The following is a 20,332-nucleotide window of genomic DNA, read 5'->3' as shown; positions in this document are numbered from 1 at the left end:
CATCCTTCCCTGGGTGTTGTGGCATTACCCAGCTCTAAAACAAAGGCTTAACAGTTTCATGCCAAATGCAGTTTTAATTTCGTTTTGGGTGTTCAGGAGGCTTCTGTCACTAAAATTTGTCCTGTTGTATGCGGTGAAATAAAAGTTCAGGGTTTGCATTTCTTAGCCAAAACCAACAAATGAGGTAGGAAATGGCCAAAGAAAGATCAGGGAAAAGGGAATATTGTTAAAAGCTATTTTTTTTAAATGCAATCTTTTACTATGAGAATAAGAATGGAACATTTATAATCCTATCTGGCACATGTTCATACAGTGGAAAGGTATTTTTCTGTCTGTTAAGATGAAAGACAGAGATGATTAACACTTGTTAGAAGTGAGTAGGTACATTTTTTTCAATCTATCTGCTAGCATGTGAAACAGCTCTGTGTATGTGTATTCTAATGACAGAAGCATTATCCATATAAATGGCAATATTAGACAAAATGTGTTATGAAATCTTGCTCTTACACCTCACATCTAAGCATTATTTTGTGTTGCATTTCTAAAAGGCATATTAAAACTGACTGAAAATTATATGTGTAAATTATTATGTTCTTTTATTTCTGCTAGATTATAGATATTTCTACTGTTTTCATGTACTTTCTCAGAAAGGTCATTCTTTTCCCATAGAGCATTTTCCTATGTGCATGGTCCCCTGATCTTCCCTTGCCATGGGGCATACTAATGCAATGTAGGAGGTTCTCAGTGTGACAAGGAGCAGCCCTTTCTCATTGTGTGGCTTTCTGACTGAATTTGGAAGGAACAGTGACTCTTTTCAGACATTTTTAATGAAGTTTGGGGTGGGGGAAGCTACAGTTTATGAGAGCACCTCACTGCAAGTTAGCAATGCTGAGATACTCATATGATGTGCTTCGATAGAGCAGATGTTCATTACTACTCCATTTTTAATTCCCTATAAATGCTGTTTTAAACTATACAATACCCCAAAAATGAAGCCATTATTATTTACTCTGTAGCATTACAGCAAAAGAGCTCACAGGTCACCAGAGCAGGAGTTAGTTGAATGGCTAGAGGTTTTAAAGCAAGGTCTGAGGTCTCTAGCTGAGAAACATTCCCAAACATTCCCAATCCAAAGTTTCCAGAAGGAAGCTTTGTGTTTTACTTGTAGATTAAAGCTTCATCACAACCTTCATTTCAGATTTTTGTTATGGCAGTTGCAATACCAATGAAGACATTTAATTTTTTAGATTGTGTACCAGAAGACAACTAAGCAGGTGTAGTACTACACACCAACAGATGGTCTTCTTACAATTTGTTTTCCATGCTTGCAAAGAACATCACGAAAATAATTCTGTTGAGGATGACAGAATAATAGTGATAGCACTGGCAGTTTTTTAAACCTTCCCATATTAATTATCTTTTCCTTTGCAACCAGAATAAATTGATTTGAAAAGAGATGGAATGCTCAAAGCAATAAGATGTTTCTCTGTGAAGGAAACATTTATTTAGTGATTTCCGCGGGGTCAGAGTTTGCTTTAGTATAACATTCTCCTGTCTGTGTAACATGTATAGCCAAAGTCTTTTGTAATTCTTGTTTATACTTTCCCTCTGATAGTTAAGCACCTAGTGTTGAGAAAGGTGCAAGAGAATGGATTTCTACATTTTTTCACAGCCCCATAATAGAGACTTGCTCCACTTGACCTGCTCAAATCCACAAAATGTCTCAAATGGAAAAGTGGATCACGTACCAAAGTCAGTGTCTACTGATTGTGGCTACCCTACTTTCTTTCCTAACTATATTAGTTTTCTTGGCTTGGCCTTCCCTTATGTTAAAAACTTTGTTAGAGAGGAAGATATTTAAAGAGAAAAATCTTCCCAAATAGCATCAGTTCCCAAAAAGCCTAGTGAGGCCGTGTGGGAAAGGACAATGAAGTGCCAACACAAATACTGTTCGAAAGGATGGAGCACACAAAGGACTGAACTATCAGTCTGTAGCAAGACTTATAAACCAAATCTTTATGTGATAATTTCTTTTGGTATTTCATTTTAACTACCATCCCTGAAGGGTCAATGTCCTCTATGTTTAGTCCCATTACTCTCATTTGAATAACCTGAGCTTTATATTTCCATATCAGCATGGATATTAAAAAAGAAAAAAAAAAAGGCAATTGTTGTTAGTTACAATAATTACCCTCTTGAAACTGCTCCTATTTTATCTTTTCAATGAGCTATGACCTACCTTCATTTTCACATTGTTAAGTGTGATATTGAGAATGGAGTTGATATGAAATAATACATATATTCATTGTATAGTCATATATCTATAATTAATACTAGGAATTGATTGGCTGTATTTCTAAAAGAGACTTTAAAATAATGTGTAAGAATTCTGCTCCTTTGTACTCTTTATGGACAGATAAACAGAATATTAATATCTACACAGCCAAGCCTACCATGCCACAGGGGATGGCAGTGAAGCCTCAGATGGAACAGTCTGTACTGGTTCTGTGGATATATGCTGCCTTGTCACTTCCAAACCCATATACCAGACCTAAATTTGTAAGCAAGACAGTATTTGGAATTTTAATGTTTAGATACCATTTATTTTACTAAAAATGTAATACACAGAAAGGCTGTGCCTACAATGAAGAATTATTCTGTACTCACCTAGTTTTTGACAATAAAACTGCATTTCTCAGCCACCTACTTTTTCCTAAACAAAATAGAAATTAATTTAAAAATGGGCAGTAGCAGTTCCATAATAGATGCCTTTTCCAAAAAGGTGACTGAATTCTCAGGTACAGTTACCTGGAGCAATGCGTGGTAGCAAATGAAGTGTTCTGGCCACTAAAACATCGCCTTTACAGACTTTACAAGCCCCTGCCCTTCTCTTTGTAGGTTAGTGAGGAAACAGAAGAAATCTGCACCTGACCAGCATTATATTAATTTCTAAATTTGGAGACGGATTCATTTATGTTATATTTGAAAACACCAGTTACTGCCAATGGCTCAAAGCAATGGTAACCTGACACAATACAAAAAGTCTTAATTTCTGTCAGGTAAGTAATTTTTCATGTTAACCTGGTCTTTTTACTTTTTGCTATATTTTGCAGACTCCACTAATGGAACTGGAACAAGCCTACTTACATTTTAAGTACAATACTTCTATCAGATATGGCTGCATCTTCTAAGAATGACAAAAGCCATATTGAACATAAAATAGATTTTCCAGATACTTTTTCATCTTGCAATGAAACTGGGTCATTAGTAATTGTAGAAGTGTTGTTAAATTTGACTTTCTTGATTTCTGTTTTTATTACATATTATTGAAATAGAAAAGAGGAAGAGGAATAATTCTGTTTGGGAAAAAAAAAACCCAACCAAATCAACTACAGATTCTCTCAAATGGATTGTAATTATGTTAATTTAAATCATTGTAATAAGTTTAAGGTAATTTCCAAAGTTATTAAAAAAAGATGTCATTGTTAAGAAATGATTTGTTGGATGTATCAGAAATGGCATCATCTTGTCTACTATACATATGGCCATAAAAAAGCACAGGACAACTTTTTTTCCTATGATGAAGGCTTAGGATGTCCTCTGGGCAAGCTCTGTTCCATTCCTACTTGTTATCTTTACATCTGTGCCACATCTCTTTTGTGCCCAGTTGTCATTCCAAACACATCACTGATGCCAGTGTGATCTTGAGGAAGGGCAGCTGTGTAACGCTGCTCTGTCGATAAGCCCTGGTAACCATTGCACCATCAGGGACTTGCCAAACATATTCAAGCCCAAGAATTAGCTCTAAGACAGCTACCAGCTGAACAGAGGGTTCTATTTTTTGATTTTTGCATCAAAGAATGATTAAGCTGGAAAAGACCTACAAGGTGATCAAGTCTGACCTTTGACAGAAAATCACTGTGTCAACTAAACCAGAGCACTAAGTGCAACAGGCAGTCATTTCTTGAATTCTTCCAGGGAGGGTGATTCCCCCATCATGTGTGTTACTGTTACTAAAGGACCTCCGTGCTTCTTTTCAGCCTTCCTTCAATCAGGTGGATCAATTAGTTCACATTTTACAGCTAAACTGCCTTTTTTCTTTCATAAATTGTTTGCAGTTTGTCAATTCAGCAAACAGAAAGGAAACAATTCTTTATTCAGATCCACACTATATTTAGATTCTTTTGGGATTCCTACTCAAAAAAAAACCCCAAAAAGCAACCCACAAGCAAAACAACCCCCACCAAACTATGATCTTTGCAGAGTTGCTGCAATGACTGCTTTTTACATTTACATAGAAAAAAATTTTTTTATTGCAGAACTATTGCCTGTAAATAAATTAATTTCTATTGCCTCTAATTTAATTAACTTCCCTTGAACAAATACAAGAAAATAGATTTCTTTCTTTTCTATTGGCTATCAATAGCCTTCTATTCTATTCATCAAACAGATATCTGCCATTGGAAATTAAGGCTGATCTTTAGTGCCCTATTTCCCCTAGGGAGACTTCATGTTTTAGAAGACTAATTTTCTTACTTCTTAGTCAAATTGATACTTCTAAGTAGTATTGTTAGGTAGTTCACACAAAGTATTTTAACTTCCTTTTTTGATAGCATGACTTATCTAAAATACAAGAGCTTCATTTCAACTACATGTTGTTCAGATAGTGTCTCGTTTATTTAACTTCTTCAACACAGAAAACAACTTTAATATCTGTATGCATTTTTAACCTTCCGTTTTAAATCTTTCCTTACATCTGCTGTTTTCCATTCTTTTCTCTCCAATGTTCTTGAAGTGGGATAGGTACAGGAATTTCTGATCCTGATACACTGGCCTGAACAGTCTTCCATTACTAGAATTGTATTTTAATAGTGCAGTACACAGCAGAATTGCTTCATTGTTTGTGTCCCTTGTTCCAATACCACTTTTTCTAATTGACCAGGAGGTTGCAGCACACTAACACCTCAGTGTTCCTGTTCAGCACAGAATGCAGGAGTGTACTCACAGATTTCTGAGAACTGCTCTTTGATCATTCAGTCTCCTCTGTTGTGGGTTTATGCCAAAGACTTCCACTGTCGCCCTGTGATTTCTCACACCTCTGCTTCTTGCCACAGCTCATTTTCAGAAAGCTAGGAGTTAGCTAATACTTTCCCTGAGGGCAATAAGTGCTAGTCTTTAGCAGCCAAGCTTCATCCTTTGTTCTGGATTTAGGTATCCACATTTTTGTAGGGAAGAGCAATGTCTCTCATAAAGCAGTCGGGCTACATGAACACCATTTCAGTGCAAGCCACTATGAGCAGTATGTGTATTTTTATTAGAACACTACAGCTTTCTGAAAGTCTAAATGAACCAGTAGTTAAGTGGGTCCAGTTCTTCATGCACCAAAATTTACAGATATTAAGATTTTTTTTTGCAGTCTAGATTTTGTTTTGGCCTTCTGATGTATTCCTAAAAAGGGATTTTACCTAAAACATTTCTTTATTTTTGTGTTCAGTTTTGCAGCGAATTGCAATACTAGGAACTTGATTATACCTATAAAGAACACTTGTTAAAAACTCCTTATTATTTGTTTAGAAAAAGCAAGACTTAGGTTCCTAATGTAGGCATTAAATGAAATTTAGGTGTTTGAATCCAAAACTAAAATTTTCAAAACCCCTGTATTATTTGTTTTATCCTGGAACCTGAAATGCCTTAGTACTTAGGCCTCTTCTTCAAATTTTGTGACTGAATTTTGACTTTTTAATGTTTCCAGATGCATCTAATTTTCCTCAAGGCTGAATTTTCTGAGGATATGGGAAGGAAAATAAAAAATAAGCAAATCAGATGGTAGCATATAGGCACTGAAGTACAAGGCAGTACAAACAGTGGAGATGTAAGAACGGGAACTCATATGTTTAAGGAAGTATGATTAAACTTCTACCTTTATTTATTTACTAGCAAAGCTAAAATGAAGACTAAAAATATTCCATAACCCAGCATAGCCAAAAGCATTGATACATGGACTGGGCTGAAAACTCTCTTGATTATAACACATGTGAGGGGCCTTGGGATTCACAAACAAGTTTTCACCAGATTTAAAATCCTGAAAGTTTGACTTTGGTCAGACCATGGATATTGCTGTACAAAAATGAGGAGGAAGGAGGACATTCTGTTTCTGCTGTTGAGACAGAGTGTGTCTGCAGCAGTGAATGTTAGATGCACGCAGCCTGAGGAGCAGTCAGCAAAGGAAACAGAGATGAACTGAGGTCCAGGAAAGGCAGTGACAGGAGCACTGCTTTTAAGTTCCAGCTCCCAAAACTAAACACATTATTTCTTTAGCAGATACTTAATATTAAATACTGACATACTTGGGCTATTCACCATCCCAGGCAGGTGATGAACAATAAACTAATAAATTGACACATACCTTCTGATGATCACCCTCTGATGTACTGGATGAGTTTTATTCCCACACTTCAATACATCTTCTGAGAAAAAAAGAAAAAAAAAAGGGGGGGAGTGAGGCAGAGAGCCCAGTTTCCAAGATAGCCTGCATCCTTCTGATTCTACATCTCTATCTATATCTCTTCAAGCAGAGAAGGAAATTCCCCCATGTGCTGGACATGCTGGATGGGCAGCCTAGTTAACGAGGCTTTTATATTCCAAAGAAATTTCAATTCTTACCCCAATCTACAAAGAGAGGGTTCAAGGATGTGCATTCTGATGAAAAAAATACACCAAGACCTAGGTGAAGAGAAGAATTAGATGAAGAAAAAAAAAATGCTGACTTTATCAACTGGACACATTTAGGTGTCTGTTTTGAAACAAAGAATTTGTAAATGTTTGGATTCCATTTTCATCACGAAATCTCCCAAGTACTCCCTGCAGTGTGCATGGTCTTGAAGGTAGGCTCTAAAGCCCAGGGATGGTTCTCAAAATTTCTATCTAAATCAACAGAGAAATTCTCATGGCTTAATAAGCTACTACTTACTTTTTTAGAAGGCACAAAAGCTGCAATTCTAGATATTGTTGAAGAATCCATTTTTTTTTCCCCTTCTATATTTACAAATATTTTAGTTCCTTTTTTTAATGGTCTATTAATTAAAATTTGAGAGCAAAACTCAGGCAAAGGAATGTTGGTTGTATAGGGTCTCTAGGCCTCTCAAAAATAAAATATAAATCTAGAGTTCAGAACCTTGAAATTTCTACAGCCAAACCTACCTTAAAATTTGTCCAAACAAACTACTATGGTAAAGAGAGGGAGAAACACAAAAAATCTTTAATACATTATGAAATTAATACCTCATTTTCTCTAGCTCTGCATTACAAGATCTTTTTTGCAGTATGAACTTTTGATTTAATCACACAACCATGTTATTCTAAAAATGAGAAGCTGGTTTAACTGATAAGAGCATTTCTAAAATTGCCAATTTAAATAAAAATAAATGAGCTAGATGTTATAACCAAAGGGAGAAGAGCGTATAGTTTAATGCCATCGTTACTGAAAATCCTGGCACAGAGAGAGTACACAAGAATATCTTGGCAAAAGTACAAAGAAAAAAATTTTATCTCACAGTTTTTTGTTTATTTTTGTTTGTTTACTGTCAGTAAACAAACCCAAATGAGCACAAATGAGGTGCCAGAACCACATCTGCTTGTCTGCCAACATGGAGTGGGAACCCTTGTACAATGCAAGTTCTTCCATGGTTATACATTACTGTTGTCTCACTCTCAAAAGGGAAAATTAAAAAAAAATAAAAATTAAACGAACAAATGAACATAGAGTTAAAAGTAGAGACCATGTCTGAAATAAGAGAAAGACATACTCAAATACCATCATTCTTTCTGGCCCAAATAGTCAAGTTTTTCACCTCTACAAGTAGGAAATAGCCAGGTTTAGCTGTAATCCTAATTAGAGAGAATATATCCCTTTTTGTTTCCCATTCTCTCAGGAACAGATGCAATAGCAATCAGTTTCTTTAATCACAAATCAAAGTCTCTTTATAGTTGACACTCTGGTATTAAAAATTTCCTCTCTTGACTCCTTCTTAATGGGAAATGGAACACTTCTCTATGCTGCACTTCTTGCATGCTCAGCTGCAGGATCCCAGCCCCTCTGTCTCCACTGTCAGTGTTCAATTGATGCTGCATTTTTGGAAAAAAGACAACCAGAAAGTGTACATATCAGCTTGATAATATATTGTCATTAACCTAATTTAACAGACATAAGAGAACTATTGAAAACAGTTAGCTATTTATCTAATGACAGGTAAATGGTTAAAAGCACCTAGTTTTTACACCATAATTATGTTTTATCGTCTGGTATAAATTATGTGCTAACACTATAACTGGGCATGTTTTTTCACCAATATTGCCATTCTTTTATGCTCAGACAGGGCACACACAGATTGTTCAGGTTTTGCTTGGTGATCAAAGCCACCTGCAATTGCATCCCATCAAATAAGATCATGACTTACTCGCAGGAATGGAGTTTCACAATTTCCACTGGACATTTATAATCCAAGCTGTTTGACTGGAGACAGAGGTCCATGCTGAGAGGCCGCAGCCAAAGTCTGTCAGTATGGCTGTTGGCAGTCAAGCACATTGCACTCTACTGAAGCTTGGAAAACAAAGACAACATGTCTAAGATGTTATTACCAACAAAGCAGTGATAGCTGGCAGTCCTGTTATCTTCTAATGGAACATGGAATGGTCTCATTTGTTATGGTACACTTTGCCAGCAGTTCCCAGCACATGTGAAGACCCAGGCTATGGTTTAGGGCAGTATTGCACTGGACACCCACCATCTACATAGCATAAGACAGGCTGCAAAACTGAAACAAAAGAAAAAAAACTTAGACATAATCTTTTCCTCTGTATAATTGACTTTGGAAAGGGGAGCAGAGTTTAAGGTGCAAGGCTGGAAGTAGAAGCAAGTGCTTTTGAGACCCAAAAGTTACTCTAAGTTTGGATAAAGGAGTCACCCATAGATAAGCCATTCATGAATGTTAACAGAATGGGGATCAGAATAAATTTTCTGGAGTTTCTTGAAAGGCAGAGACTCTTCAATAGTGCCACAAAACACCGACCTGTAAGTGGATGTTGTGGTTTAGCCCTAGACAGCAATCTGGCTCCACCCAGCCACTCACTCATCCCCCCAACCAGCAGGACTGGGGAGGGAATTTAAAGGGTAAAAACCAGAGAACTAGTGGGTTAAGATAGTTTCATAGGGAAAGCAAAAGCAGCACACACAAGCAAAGAAAAAAAAAAAGTAATTAATCCACTGCTTCCCATGGGCAGGCAGATGTTCAGCCATCTCCAGGAGAGCAGGGCCCAACCACATGTAGTGGTTACTTGGGCAGACAAACACCTTCACTCCAAATATCCTCCTCTTCCTCCTTCTTCCCTTCACTTTACATAACTGAGCATGATGTAATGTGGTCTAGAATATCTTTGGTGTGTTGGGGTCACCTGTCCTGGCTGTGTCCCCTCTGAATCTCTGATGCATCCCCAACGTCTTCACCATCATGGCAGTACAAAAATCAGAAATGGCCTTGGCTCTGTGTAAGCCCTGCTCAACAAACAGGAATAACAAATAACAAAATAATGCCATAACAAAAACCATCTTTATATTATCAACCCTGTGTTCAGCACAAATCCAAAACACAGCCCTGTACTAGACACTGTGAAGAAATTTAACTCTACCCCAGCCAAAACCGGCACAGTGGAAGAAGGGCTGAGCTCAGAAAGTTGGAAAGCATGCCATTTTCAGCTGAGAGGGTTTTTTACCCTGGCCCATAGATACATCTGCAAGACAAAATTCATTCGAAACTAGCACAGCCTTTTCCCCCCCTCCCTAAAGCATCATGTCAGTTGTCTAAGCTCTAAAACCCTTATTTCACAGAAAATAAAGTTATTTTCATTTGCCTAAGTATGTTTATCACTAAAAGTTCTGATGTACTTTTAATGGATTAAGTAACAGGATTCAGCATATTTGCTAAGACAAAAAGGGACAGGGTGTGGGTAAGTGGCACAAGCAGGCACACACAAGTACCCCCTCACAGTTGTACAATTTGCATCTCTGCTGTTCTAACACAGAGATTATCTTCAGCGACCAAAATGTACAACTGTTTGCACAGCAACAATATACACAGATTATTTTTAGTTCAAACATGTGGCAATACTCATTGTGCAGCTGTTTTCATGCATTAATGCATTGGGATACAAAACCCTAATTGCAACAGTCCAAATTAATTGCAAGCAATGAGACATTTTGGACTGAAAACCCCTTTTGGCTACACTGGAATTGAGTTGTTGACTTTTCAAGTTAAAAGAGATATGAATCATGGAAAATATTTCATTCTTAACCCCTCAAAGTACCCAATATTCCTAAACTAATGCAAAATACAGTTATGTGTTGGCTTAGAAATTACAACTTCTCTGCCAAAGGTTAATTCAGACTATTCATCCAAGATTAGTTGCAAGTTTTTAAAACTGTAAATAAATTCTTGTTCCTAAACAGCACAGGTTTTCAAAGCAGGGAGTATAACCCACAGCCTATAAAAGGAAAAGATTTAAAGCAGAAATGGGACATTTGACTTCTGCATATTTGGAACATTTAATCACCCTCTTGGTTATATGGAATAAGTTAGACTGGTGACTTTTTCTTCAGCTTCTTAGCAAAAGTACATTTATTTAATAGAGCCTTAATGTTTCTTAGGATGATTTAGAATTGAGTCCTGCACCTTTTAGAGGCAACTGCAGAACTCTGCTTCAGGAGGGGAAAGGTCCAAAAATTGTAAGCACTTGAAGAGAGTGTCTAACTTTTTCCTGAACAATGGTGGCACCTTTCACTTTCATAATACAATATATTAATGAACACATAATTGGAGAATTTTAGTCTCATGCTTAGACAGAGAGAGCTCTGCAAAACTTAAGTTGTTTTTAGCTGTAAACTCTGGGGAAAAAAAAGTCTAAGGTATAAAAGTACTATCTCAGGAGTTACAGAAAGTAATATTTATGGGACCTAGACAGAAGTTGTTTTGGCAGATTTGGCTATAACACTTCAAAACACTGATGCTATTAAATCCCCTCATACCGCCCCTTTGCTGCAGACAACCACCCACATAAAAACAAACTTCTGTCTTGCACAGTTTAATCTTAGCACACATTTAAATTCACTGTCAGTTTAAGTCTGTTATTTACATTGCCAATTACCATATTAAAATAAGCATGGGCAGTGTTGTCCTGAAGGGAAAAAAATAAGATAACTCAAGTCACTAAATTCTCACAAAAATCTGCATACACATCTACCAGAGAACCTTGCATAATTTCACATCCAATTTTCACATTTCCCTCCCAAGCCTGAAATTTCTGTGGAGATTCCATGAGGGACAATAAAATTTTGATCCTAGTTAGATTGTAAAAAATAATGTGGTTTTGATAGGTTCACCTCTGACTCAGGCAGCCTGAAGCTTATAATTTACAATTTGATGCAAGTTTAAAATTAGGGACAATATAATAGTTAACATAATTCTTGATGTCACTAGAGGAAAATCCTCAAAGCTGAGGATTGAGAGCATTTTGAGGCATAGGTGAATCAAGGGTTGGTGAGTACACAGGTGTTAAATAACCTATGCTGCTATTCAGTCTGCTGGCCAAAGCACTCCTGCTGCTGGGTGCATCCTTTGACTTGAGTGATTTTTCCAGTCAAAGAGTTTGGCTAGACTCGTGTGTTCCCTCCAGAAGCCAGGCTGCTTGCAGCATTACACATGGTTGGGATGTTGAAGAGTCTCGTGCTGTGTCTCAAGCAGTCAGGAGCACACTTCCAGCTCCAGAAGCCCCTCTGGCAGGAGCTGTGCTTCCTGTTGACTCATTCAACCTCCCTGCACAGGAGCTGAGCAATTCACATTTAGTTCAAATGGACAGTTTCTCTGGTCTCTCACAGCTGGACTTTAGTCAGTAACACCTTGGTGAACATGAAATCTGAACATTGCCACTGGTCAATTCATTGTACAGTGTCCTCCAGAGAAGGGAAAGCTCTTGTTTCCATAGCAGAACTCCAGTCCACAGATTTATCTTCTGTCCAGCTCCCAAAGAGTTCTCCTACATGACAAATGGAGCTCAAAGCCTTAATACACCTGGTGGAGAGTCTAATGGCAGACTGCTGTTTTCTTGAAAGTACCTGTCAGTAATAACTTTTTTTTTCCTGGGTCCATTTCTCAGTAGGCATTCATTATTACTCAGCAAATACCAAAAAACAAGCATCTTGCAGACAAGGAGTTCAGTTTAGAGGGCCAGCAGACACTCTTTTTTACTGTTACTTCTAGCAGCCCTAATTTTCCATCTGGCAGCCAAATTAAAAGCTGTCTGGAGAAGAATAAATTTCTGCTCCAGCACTTGTAAATCAGAAATTGGAGTGGATAACCCATGTGTGGCTATAACCAAGAATTCTCAAATTGTCCATTTAGACTATTTTTTAGACTATTTGAAGAGAATAAGTGACACCCGTGAATTTCAAAAATCCAAATGCTGATTTGAAGGTCACAGCAATCATGTACCTCACTGTACTGAACAGCATGAACAAGACTACTTACAAGATGGACTCTGAGTTATCCTATGAAAAGTATCAATCTGTTGAGCTTCATTTGGTACTCATATGAAGCAGTTCTGAAGTCCACTGCAAATTACTTTAACAGATAAGGATTTTCTGTGAGGCTGCAAAGAGCACAGCCACTTACCACATCCAATGCTTTTGTCAGATCAATGAAAGGAGAAGAGGAAAATACTGCATCTCCAGCATTGTCTACTTACAAACCTTCTTTTCCTAGAAAAATGTTCCTTTTTCTAATGTTGTTTCTATTTTTATAAGCTCTTTCTAAAATAAGTGAAATTTTAGTTTGAGCTGTCCTCAGTGCACACTTCTTAACATTTAATAGCACACACAGAAATTATATTCTGTTAGTTATTTGGTACTGACTGTATAAGCTTTTGGCACAAAACACACCTAGAAAGAGATCCGCTGGAACTCAAATCCATAAAAATACTTTAAAATGGAAAATTATAAAAATCCTCTTTTCTCTCTTGCATTACAGATATGATGGGAGTATTTTACTTGGATGGTGTTCTCCTTTCCCCTCTTACCTGAAAGGGGTTGGAGCAGGGGAAGGAGGAAAAAAAAAGGTGTTGGACTTTTTCAAATATTTTTTACTTTAAAAGTTTTTGGCACATTTAACAACAATTAAGTAGCTGTCCTTACAGTTGCCTTGTGAGGTCTATCTTAACCCATGCCTACCCGTTATTTATATAGAAATAATTAGCAGTTGTGCTTGTGTGTCTTAGATCCTGTTTTATCCCATGCTAATTTTCCTTGCCTGCTTTCCTTGGGCTATATAATTTAAGCAATATTTCTCACTCTCCTCTATAAAAATGTGAGAGCTTGAATTAGAGGTACTGTGGTAACGTAAGCCATAATGGAGAAGCAGGGATCACAAGGAGAACTTTACAGTTGAGTGATCTGATTTGTCAGCATTTCTTTGGTACATCCAGGATGTCCTAAAGCACAAGACATAGTAATATACAGACACAGCTACACCAAGTGATATAAAAATCATTAGGAAAAGAAATTTTCATGACAAATTATTATGTAAATGTTACCTAAATGTACAGCAAAAAATTAATTCCACAGTTAAATTTGCGTTTTATGAGTCAGCTAAGAGAGCTCAGGACAGGACTCATACAGACCATGCTTATTCACATCTTTAGTAGTAATTAGTTTTGCCAAATTCTAACTTACTTGCATGATGTTACATAACAATAGGTTATTCTGTTATATTTTCTCTCCATTTTTAAGTAGATAAAAGTAGTACAATCTCTAACATCTCAGACAAAAAAGCCTTTATTTCTGATGATCTCCCAAATATTAAGAATAGAATAAAATACTTTTCTGGACTTTTTCATTTTGCTAAATAGCTGTTCTGCAATGTGCTTCAGAACTTAGAAACACCTAGTATTAGGTCTCCCAGGTTGAGCCACATCAAGCAGAACTCAGGTGTGATTGAACTGTGCAGCATAAGTGGAGACCTTTGTACTCTACACAGAATTATTCTTATTTCTGTGAGTGGCTAAAGGTACAAAGCTTCTCAAATGAGCTTTGCTCATACAGCTTCTCCTTCAGTGCTATGTTATATCACTTGGCATTTCCTATACCTTTACAAGCTTCAGCAATAACTCACCTTCACGTATTCTTCATTTCATCCATTTATTCTCTCCAATTAACAGATTTCAGACATAGTTACTTACAAATTTCTTTTCTTTTGGCGACACATCCAGCAGCCAACTGCTATGGCTTTTCTGTTTCACTCCAGATGACAAGTACACTCTACAGAATGGAAATCAGTAGAATTTGAGAAAAAACAACTCCCTGCTATGTGCAAATTTAGTGGAAGTGGTTAAAGTTCTCCAGCAGAGAAACCTGTCCCAAAGCAAGGCTGGGACAGGTAGCTAGGCTCCGGGGAGAGGAGCAGGGGCATGAACAAACTGACTTCAGAGATTGTAGAGCTTAGATTTAACAAGCTGAGCAAGAACTGGTTACTGCTAATAAACATCTCTGATATATGCTTCTCCTATGCAATGGTAAATTTAAATGCAGATTTCTACCACCTTCTTTACAGAAAAATATAATTGTGAATGCTGTGGGAGATGGAGTGCCATATGCAATAATATGCAGGAAAAAAAGCCTGCCTCTCAGGCCTCTGCCGTGCCTGAGGATCCTCATCCTCAACTACACACATCAGTGCTGGTACTTTATATTACTGAGCTGACAAAAACAGACACTGGGACAGTATATGATGCAACCATAATGTATGCAGATTATGAGCAAGGCAGACTTTACAAATGAAGATGCTGAATCAGACCTGGAAAAACTGAATTTTCCAGCTCCTGTTCTGATACAAAGCCTAAAGGTATAAGATTAAAAACTGTGGGTTTGTGTATTGGCTTGAGGAAATTGTAGCATATGGCTGGAGCTAACTATGCAGAAGTACTGCAGCTCATCAGTTTTAATCTTCCTTTAAATCTCTTAACAGGAGGGACACCAAAGAAAGCTTCTGCATTTGGGTTTTTGGAAAATGCTTGACTTATGCTGTAGCATCCTGAAGAAATCTACATCACTCACCATCATTTTTTTCTGCTTTCCAAACGTCTGGTAAATTAAGTTCCCATTAACTTTCTTTGCTCATGTTCCCAATCTTTAGGTCTACTAGGGTTATCTTTGCTGATAAAATAATGGAATCTTGCAGTACATTTGAAAGATATGCAAAAAAATATTAGGTCTCCTATAGCACCCATATTTCATTTAGAAATCGTCATGCTGCAGATCTGAAGATATGACATAGCACACTCAAATCCATCCATAACAGCCTCTCCTAATGATAGCCTGATCAGAAATCTGATCTGCAAAACCACCTCTACAACCACTGTCCTACAAAACTGCAACAGCTGGCAGCTGCTGCTGCATGCAGCCTGCATTTCTCACCCTTGCAGAACCTTAATGACTCTTTCGTTTCTAGTTTAATAACATGGGGCTTGGCAAGGCGGGGTGAGGATTTAGGTAGCCCACTGCATTTGGTAACACAGAACACAGTCTGAAACCCAAAGTAAGGATTTTGCTAGTTCTCATTATTACTAACATTTTGTGCTTTACATTATTTTATGGGACTCAAAATATTTAAATCCTACCCCCCACAAAGAATTTTCCCTGTACTAGGCACAAATTCATTATTTTTTTCTGATAAATAAGGATGAGACTTTTATAATAAGAGAAGATATTTAAAAAATAATCAGCTTCATTGATTGAAAGTTGCCTTTAGAGACATAAAAACCAAAAAGATGATCCCTTCCTTTTCTACTCCTTTCAGTTTCAGATCAATAAACAGGATTCTGGAGTACCCTTCCCAGGACTAAAAACAGAGGAAAGAAAATTACCTTGTATTGAAAAACATTATTCACATTAAAAGGGTTTTTTTTGTCTTTAGTAAGACCATCAGGTGAAGAGCAACACATTTTTACCATAATTCTAAAAGTCTTTACATGATAGACTCCAAGCTTGTTGACTTTTTCCAAGTGCAATATTGATGTCAGTTGTTCTCCCTTTATTGCAGAGATTTTTTTTACAAGATACTGATTTTCCTGCAGTGTTCTTCCATACCTCATCCTCCTTTTCACAAACAGGCTTCCTACTACAGTGATTCCCAGAACCCTGAAATATGGTCCAGCCACTTGAGACTTGTAATCTTTCACCTTTCAAGCTTACTCTTTTCCTCTCTTAGTTCCAGGGTCTATACAGCTCTTCACAGTCATGAGAAATTCTTACAGCATTTGACATTTCCTATACATTTATAAGCTTCAGCAATCACTTACCTTCACATATTCTTAATTTTATCCATTTATTCTCTCCAATTAACAGATTTCAGATACCTGTTTAAACAGGTTCTTTTTTATTATACTTCTTTTTTGAAACAAAATCTAACTGGTTTTCCATTTTGAAAAACATTTTAACAACCTCAAAACTCTTGTGAAATCTCAAATACAGTTTACTGGTGAAAGACACTCTAGTCACAGTAGTTCAAAACCTAACTTACAAAATCCCACATCATAAACACTAATTGAACTCTAGTGTCCTGATATATAGCAATATCTTTACTAAAGATCCTTGAAGCAGTTATTTTCACTCATGCTGCTGATTCTACTCCAAGTTAGCAATGGAGAACATGGAACATGGCAGCATGGCCTTAAGACCCTTTAGGACTATGTTCTTATGTAACAGTAAACAATATCCTTTTATATAAAAATACAGTTGTAAATACTCGTTCCTCTCTCTTCCCACTCTGTCTCAATTTTTTCATTGCTTAAAACTGAGTGCCTGACATCCAAAAATACCTGATATTAATATCCCTTTTTCTGTGTATGTGCATGGCCCTGTGGGGTCCTTGAAGCAGAAAAATCCTGGATCCTCATCAAACCTTACAGAACAATTCTTTAGACTGCCTACAAAATATGCCAGTACCCTCAATATGAAGGATGAGCTATCAACAGTGTTCCTATGGCATGTGGTCCATTTTTAATGCTGCAGAAGTCTGGCTGTGTGGATTTCAGTGCTGTACTTACCTATACCACAGCAGAGCTGACCCTCTTTTATCAGTTATCAGACTAAAGCAAGTACAGACCATATATTTGGATGTATCAAAGTGTTTGCCAAATCCTGTTGACACAACTCTTTCCACATGAAATTGAGCTGTGGACCCTCACATTGTCATTTTATATTAAACCGTTTATACAGAGAGAACATAATTGAAGCAAAATCAGAATGATTTTGCATGAACATAAGTGTTCATAGTGTTCTACATCTCTACAAAATTTGTTTTCCAAACTTACAAGATTAAAAATTTTTCACCACAGAAATGATCATGCTTCTCTCTAAGACACGAGGGCTGTCTTTTATTTGGGCTGCTTGGAACAACTTGTCTATAAAGCTTTTTTCAGGTTTCCTAGAAACTTAACCATGCAGATGGTCAGATCTCCTCTGCATAAAAGGTCTAACTTTACTAAGGATGAGTGAAGACAAACCATTCTGGTGCAGTAATTCCCCAGACAGCCCTAGTTTTAAGGCAATTTAAAAAGCAAAAACACCACCACCACCTCTTGCACTCCTTGGTTCTTTGCCAGCAACAGGTCAACAGAGCTTACCTCATCATCTACCAGAAACTCAGTTTCTTTTTGCTCTATCTCTTCCATTTAATAAAATAAAATTTAAACAAACCAAGAAACTAACAACCCACTGTCCCCCTAGACAGAGGGGTTTTTCTGCTCATTTTGATGATGTGAGGTCTACTTTCCATGGTGGTGTAATAACAAGGGAAGATGCAAAGCCTAGCTGTTTGTGTATTTAGTTTTATTTCAAGCATTTATAAACATTTCTCTTCCCAGCGATCTCACACTCTTTCAAAAAAGACACAGTTCTAAAGTCATCTTCCTAATCTGACAAAAGGTTTATGATCACCCCCCAAAAAATGGCTGTGCAATGTTTTTAACACCCATCTTTATCCCAATCTGTTTTCCATAACTGTTGTCTTATTTAACAGTTTCATTGCAGAATATATTTGTATAAGGAATGTTCACAATAAACCAGTTTCTTATCCTGAGCTGTATCTGATGCCCAAAGCATGCCATGAAGAAGAGAACTGCAAGATAGGAAGAAATACAAGTCAAAATCTAATATAAATGCTAATGTACTTATGTACTAAAAATCTAGCAAAAGCTGAAATAAAAGATGTGCCTTCATTTCTAGACCAGAAGTCCAAATACTTGCTTATTGCTTTTATACGTGAAATAACCTTACAAAATAAAGGAAGGATTTTACTCCCTGTGCCCCATTTCTCTTCAATTGTAGAATTAACTTAGATATTAGGCTGGGGTGATGCATGCAGAACTTTTAAAACCCAATATTTGCCTAAATATTAGTTAAGTGTAATTCAACTGTCAAAAAAACAGAATCAGGACATGTTATGTGCATGGTTTTGGCAGCTTAGTCATCTAAGAGCTAAAAAAAGAGAAAAAGAACCTGGTAAGTACACGAGAGAGAATGGAACCAATTACAACTGTTTGTTCAAGGTAAGAATTTCTGAATCAGCTCCATTTTTTAAAACAGTCATTTAAATATGCAACATCCAATCTGGAAGGCAAAAATTTCTCAAAAAAACAAGTAGACAACTATTTAGGAACACTCAGGAAATCTATTTTAGTTAAACCAAAGAAACCTGCTTTCCCCATTAAACCCCATCAGACCACCATTTTCTTCCTTTTTTTATTTCCATTTAAATTATCTTTATTTTACTTTCCTTCAGATCAAATAAAAGATTACCAAAGAAAATTTATGATTTTCTGTAGGTTTTACAGACTGTGAAAAAATTCTAAGTTATTAAAGAGGAATCTTTTGAAAACTAAGCAGTAGAAAATCCTTTCCAGGTTCAAGTTTTGCTAATCCTTGATAAAACCAGATAAAATTAGTAATGGTAAGAAAAAAGAAGGAGAGAAATTTTGCTTTCTTTTAATGCATCATATATAAAATCATATATTACACAAATGTGTACAGTGAGAGATCCTTTGATACAGCTGGATCTGTAAAGTTCAAGAGCTCTGCATTCTTCTCTGTCAGGGCAGAGTGGGTTTGGCAGCTGCAGTAGCCACTAGCCTGGATAATTTCTTGAGTGTGAAAACTAAACAAAACTAAAAAATCCACCACAAACCAGAAAAAAGGAAAAATCACTGTACTGCATAGGCCTACAAAATATTCACTATGGAGTACTGACCTTATTGAACAAGTACTTTCCAAAGTATGTACACTACTCTTGGTTCAGCATTTACCTTAAAAGCAGAAAAATGTACGGTAAATTGTGGAAGATCTACAGTTTGGCTACAAAGAAACCCAAATACTGACTTTTCCTGCTTGGATGCACCTGAAAGAAAGAACCAACAGTAGCCCCCACCTTAGAGTGTGTGCATTTAAGGTAATCATTATGCAGCTGCTTGAACTTCCTGACTACAGAGGAAAACCAAATTGCGCTGCTGGCAGAAATTCCTGTGTCAGGTGCAGGTTCTCTGCATCCAGAGCCAGGGCTCAACTTTTTATTGGCTTGACTCTTATACCTAGCACTGTTATGAATACCTCTTTTTAACTATTAGAGCAGCTCCTGCTCCTCTGCCCTCTCACATACCTTTTTCCCTCTTTTAGTGATATAAATCCTGGGGTCCCAAATCCTAGTGGGTGCACAGACTCATATCCTTCCCTCATTGCTGTGGGAGTGCTCTAGTAATTCATCTAAAGGGGGAAATTAATGCATTGCTCATAGTGACAACAGAAATTACTCTGGCAGTCAAGGGAAAATTGGAATATAATGCACACATACAGCAAAGACAGAGGGTGGATGGCTCATTCTAAGCTTGCAAGTATAGAATTATTTTCAGCTATTTCCCCAAGAAAATAGACAACATGTACTGACCACATGATGCAGCAAGGTGTAGACAGTGAGAGTTACATGGAAAGAGCAGAGAGATGAGATCTAGGTCTGTAAGATACCTACATGTAGCCCACTTTGTTCTTTAATACATATTTTGAAAACTCAGTCTGACTGTTTACCAGAGACTCAGACTGCATAGAAATATCAAAACAAAATCCTAGTAGTACAATTACTTGATACTTACCAAAAAACCCCATCAAACCAATAAACCTTTCTAGTCATGACTCATTCATCAGCTTTGCCAGAGTACTTGTTTGCATTTCTTGTGCCACCAGAGA

General features: G+C 37.0%; 2 long non-coding RNA genes across 2 annotated transcripts; one reads left to right on the top strand and one right to left on the bottom strand.

The window, feature by feature from the left end:
- Window positions 1-2,904: 2,904 nt before the first annotated feature.
- Window positions 2,905-18,396, top strand: LOC117244317. The gene is made up of 3 exons (XR_004497145.1): window positions 2,905-3,059; window positions 15,066-15,184; window positions 18,120-18,396. It is a non-coding gene; the product is annotated as an uncharacterized LOC117244317 (long non-coding RNA).
- Window positions 7,241-9,218, bottom strand: LOC117244318. The gene is made up of 2 exons (XR_004497146.1): window positions 8,457-9,218; window positions 7,241-8,124 (listed from the first exon to the last, which is right to left on the bottom strand). It is a non-coding gene; the product is annotated as an uncharacterized LOC117244318 (long non-coding RNA).
- Window positions 18,397-20,332: the final 1,936 nt, after the last annotated feature.

This window comes from Parus major, chromosome 4 (assembly GCF_001522545.3).
Source record: "Parus major isolate Abel chromosome 4, Parus_major1.1, whole genome shotgun sequence".
NCBI lineage: Eukaryota > Metazoa > Chordata > Aves > Passeriformes > Paridae > Parus > Parus major.
This window is presented reverse-complemented; position numbering and strand designations above follow the sequence as displayed.